The following is a 5,512-nucleotide window of genomic DNA, read 5'->3' on the forward strand; positions in this document are numbered from 1 at the left end:
TCCCACACGTCAAAGGATTAGCTATTCTTAACAACTGTGAGGAAAACCACAAGTTGCTCAAAAAACTGCCAGAATGGATCGTTCGAAAGTGGAGTCGAATTGTTGTGGAAGAACTTGACACATCTGGCAGCTATCCGGATCTTGCATGCTTCACAGAGTTCCTTAGCAGAGAGGCACGGATAGCTTGTAACCCTATTGCTTCTCCATTCTTGATAAATTTCAAACCTGTAGATGATAGAATCCCAAAGAGAGCCAAAGCTTTCAACACAAGCATACAACCAAATAGTTTAGCTCAAGAGAAACAAGAAACGAACAGCAGCAAACCAAAATCGCCTTGCTCTGTCTGTAAAAGTGAAACTCATGGCATCACAAGGTGCCCCACTTTCACAGCAAAGAGTGTTGAAGATAAGAAGGCATTCATTCATGAAAATCGGCTATGCTTTGGATGCTTAAGAAAGGGTCACATGACTAAGGATTGTAAACGGCGACACACGTGCAACACATGCAGCTGTCGTCACCCAACCTGCTTGCACGAAGACAGGAACCAAAGACCTGTGGAAGCAATAACGAACAGCTCCACTTCCACAGAAGAACGTGCAAGCCAGGAAACACACAAGGTCGTGTCCCATACATCAACACAACGCTCTTCTGCTACCTCAAGTATCGTCCCAGTCTTTGTGTCTTTAGTACAAGAACCACACAGAGAAATACTTACATATGCAATACTGGACACACAGAGTGACTCAACATTTGTCCTAGAAGATGTCCTTGATAAACTGAATGTGGATGTCCAGCCAGTAAAGCTGAAACTGAGTACCATGACAGCCATCGCTCCCGGGTCGGTCCAGCAAAGTTACATAGCACAGTTTTTCCAACTCAGACCCCCGAAGGGCATAGGAGAAAGGCCAATCGTAATATTAAAACTCATTCTAGCCGCACAATTTTTTTCAAGCTGTTATTTTAAGGTAGAAATGTTACATAGTATTGCTTTAAGTTTCAAATGTAAACATGGTTCTATGCATTATCTGTGAAAAATGGTACTATGGCATTTGTATTTTTTGTGTCCATTTTATAGTTTTCACGGTGTCAAAATGTCGGTGGTGAAAAGAGGAGAGAATTAAAGTTGCACCAGTCGAAGCTCTGAGCATTTCGTGTGATTAATCCAAGTGGGCCGCTACAGTAGGAGAAGTAGGCGGTTTCGAACACAGCCATTGTCTAGCCTCCTGGAGGTGTCGTGGGCCCAACTAGACGAAACACTGATGAAAGGAGGTTCCCACCTGATGACCCCAATGATATGTTGGTCAGCACTGCTCACTGGTCTATATAGGGAGTATATGGAATTACTCACTGAGTCTGGTCCTTTTTTATTTATTTTTTTCTTTAGCACAAGTTTCTTGTGTTTACCTTGAATTGGGTTCCAAGGGCTATTTGCTTAAAGGAGACATAATATGCCCATTGTTAACTAATTGACACAATTTAATATCTGAGGTCTCATTGAGACATATGAGACAGTCTTTGGTCAAAATACATGTTGGTTTAAGCACTTTGGCTGTTGTCTGACCCCTGTTGAAGCAGCTTTCAGCAGAGCCTCACACCACAGCAAGCACACGTCTTAAAAGTTTAATTTTAAGACTTGTAATGATTTGAAATCATATTATTGTTTTGAAAAAAGATAACACGGAGGTAAAATCTGTTACAATTGAATCAGCACTCCTGTCTCTGAAGAGCTAGAGTTGAGTCAAGGGCAAGTGAAGACATATAAAGAACCCGTGAGTCGTACTGTGTTGTTTAACCACCTCTCTCTCTTAACCATTATCTACTCTTACATACTAATTTTACATACTTTAGTTTAGACTGAGCGAGACACTAGAATACAAAACTCTGTCTCACTGTTGAGCAGGTGGTCATGGTAGAATTCATCTGGTTTCCTTTTGATGTTATCAGTTATACGGTAATACTGATATGTAAAGTTAGTTGTTGGGAAGATTCTCTTTAGGGTGACCAGATGTCCCGAAAAATTCGGGACAGTCCCGAATTCTAAGCTTTTGTCCCGAATCCCGAATCTGGCTGTACTTGTCCCGAAAATTAAACTTATGCCAAATAATTACTTTTTAACCCCAGGTAAAGTACACACATCTCAAACTAATGCTACTGCCGTCTGTGCCACCTAGAGGCTGCTTGCTTGCGCAGCCCCAAATGTTAAGTGGCTGCGTGCTGCCCCGGCTACAATGATCTATTTTGTTATCTTTAGGACATTCGAATTCCATTCCATTGCAACAGTAAGCGCGAACAATGACCGGCGCGAAAATTCACTTTCACTGACACACAATAGCTAGCGAAATGGCAGACGAAGAGCCACACCACCAAGCAAAAAAACAAAAGCGACAATGCAGGTACAGGAAGGAATGGGAGGGCAAATATTCATGGCTTACAAATGCATTGACGGATGAATTTAAGGCGTTCTGATAAAAATATAGCGTTTAACTTTTGACAGATTAATTTAGCAATGACATGATATGATATGGCATAATATGATAGGCCTATTCCATGTTGAGATGTAACAATAATCAATGTTTGAATAGCGATATAGCCTACAATTTAAAAGGCTATAATGTGTTTTGATGTTTTGTACGTTCAGTTCGTCATGTTAAAAGTTAAAGTTAATTTTAACTTTCATGTTAATTTTATGAACCCCGGAATTTTGGACTGTGTACGTTATAGCAATACACTGGAGCTTGCCATGATATTACCGGAGTGTGCGTCTTTTATTGCATTTATACCCAATCTACACTAGAACACCGACGACAAAGCATTTTATTACTGTACATGTAAGTCAGCCCACACGCGCGCGTTCACATGCGCGCGCGCCCCGTCCCGAATATCAGCCAACCTCATCTGGTCACCCTAATTCTCTTGCATATCACTGCATGTCAGGAGTTATCAGGAGTTTTGATCTACAACAGAGATATACCACAATATAAATGCATACATCTGTCATTATATTTTAAAACAAAGTAATGACTGTTTAAAGAAAGACCTGTGAATTTATGTGCAACTCATGATACAGTTAGTAACCCGCAACAGCTTTTGTTGTCATACTGTTTTATTTTTAGCACTTGCTAAATTTAATATTTCCTCATCTAAAAATAACAGAGTGGTAATAATGTGGAAAAGAAGATGTTTCCGTTGATCAGAACTTCTGGCATATCAACACCTGATTTCCATCTAACTTTAATGGAGGCGTGCAGAGAGAAAAGATTCCATTCACATTCCTTGCAGATATGATTTTAGCACTGACTTCTTGTGACTGAAGACACTCATATTATTGCACAACTGGACACAATTAAACTTAAAGCTGAATTTCATTGAAGTATAAAGAACCTAATCAAACTATCCACATGCCATCCACCTGTCATCTCTCTTTGGTTAAACATCCAGAGGCTCAAGGTAGTCTGGAGCATTTCCTTGAGGGTGACATGTGGCTTACATTCTTATGGTTAGGTTTGTTTTTATATATACATATATAAAATCTTATATATTAATTGCTTCAGACTCTAACACAAGATTTTACGCATCATATCTGATGAGGCATCAATGGGAATTTACAAATTAATTTAGCAGGTTTTATCATGTGGATGCAGAAAGCTCTCAGTGCTGCTTCCTGCTGCAGGTGTGTTGTTGTAGGGGTTGTTGCTGTCAGGTAGGTGTGAGGTAGCCTGACTAACGTCATACTCACGATTCTAGTCAGAATGTGAGTCTGATACCGCTCAATAGAGATTTGAGTATGGGGCGTGTTTCAACCGAACCAGGAGAAAAAATGCCTCTTCGCTCAATTGGATAGACCTACAACCAATCAGAGCAACGTAGTATGTGACGTAGATTAAGCAACACACACTTGTTGTAGGAAGGACGGCAAAAACATCTTTTCTATCGATAAAAGCCTTTATCGCGTTCCTCTGTTCGTCTTTCAAAATGAATGCAATGTGGAGATCCTGTAGAACAGATTCGATGGCAGAATCTACACACCCTAGCTCTCCAGCGGCAGCCATGTTTGTTTCAAACGAAGTCAAACCAAGCGCTCTTTAGTGACGTAGTCGATAATGTCCCTGTTGATCATCTGTCCATCATCGTATAAAGCCCGCCCTGGCAATCTGATTGGGTCGACCAATTCTTGGTCGGGCATAATGATTTCCCAACTGAGCAGAGCCAGACCGAACTTCCCGACCAAAACTTTTATGGGCGGGGCTAAGTTCGGCTGGCACCCAGGCTAGGTGTGAGGAGGGAGGACACGGATGCGGACTTTTCAAAAATAAAGAGTGATTTATTAACAAAAAACAAAGTATCAACACAAAGCGCGGCTTAGCTGGATTCAAAAATCACACAGAAAGAAAAAAAAAAAAAAAAACACACTTGGCATGGCATAATATATAAATACTTATCTTGGACAAAACTGGTAGCATGGGTGAGTAGACATGAAGGGCATGAATGACAACAAAGATCCGGCAAACAGAGGGGAGACTGGAAACTATATAGGGAGTGAGAGTGAGTGCAGCTGAGGGGGAAAAAAAAAAAAAAAACACAGGTGAAGTGAGTGAAACTAATGAACTGGTAAGTGACGTGAGGGGAAAAGCAATGGCAAAACTAAAAACCAAGACATGAACACAAAAACGTAACCTAAAACATAAAACTAAAAACGTAAGTCCATGGGCGTGATAGTTGCAGTGGGCATTTTTTTTGTCCGTGCAAATAAAGAGCTGTTGTTCTTAATTCATAGTCAAGTATTTTGGGTGTGTTTGAGAATGTATGATGTCACATGCTGCTCTCTTTTGTTTGTGTTGGAAAAGATGACGAACTTCTGGGGAAAAACTAAAAACGTAAGTCCATGGGCGTGACAGAGCCCCCCCCTCAAGGGGTGGATCCCAGACGCCCCTAAAAAGTCTGAGGGTGGGAGGGAGGGGCTCGAAGCCGGTCAGACGGGTGACCAGAAACCCGGCGGCGTGGCAGCGGTGGCCGAACAGGCATGTAGCTGAAGTACCGGCTTCGGGCAGCAGGAGGCGGTGGTCTGGCGGACGCCCAGACTTCCGTCGGCGTGGCGGCAGGAGACGATGGTCTGGTTGACACCCAGACCCCCGACGATGTGACAGGAGGCGGTGGTCTGGTTGGCACCCAGACCCCCGACGACGTGGCAGCAGGCGGAGCCGGAGACCGTCCAGCAGGCGGCCGGACATCCGACGACGTGACAGGAGGCGGTGGTCTGGTTGGCACCCAGACCTCCGACGACATGGCAGCAGGAGGAGCCGGGGACCGTCCAGCAGGCGGCCGGACATCCAGCGGGGGGGGAGCCCCCCCTTTAAGGGATGATCCCAGACATCCCCAATGTCTGGGGAGTAGTTAGTATACATTACTTTGTGTCAAAAAAAGATTTATGGGGGGTAATAAAAGTGTGATTTATGAGGGGGGTAATAAAACTGTCATTTATGAGAGGCAATAAATGACGTGTGACCTTTGATGT

This window comes from Odontesthes bonariensis, chromosome 18 (assembly GCF_027942865.1).
Source record: "Odontesthes bonariensis isolate fOdoBon6 chromosome 18, fOdoBon6.hap1, whole genome shotgun sequence".
Taxonomy (NCBI): domain Eukaryota; kingdom Metazoa; phylum Chordata; class Actinopteri; order Atheriniformes; family Atherinopsidae; genus Odontesthes; species Odontesthes bonariensis.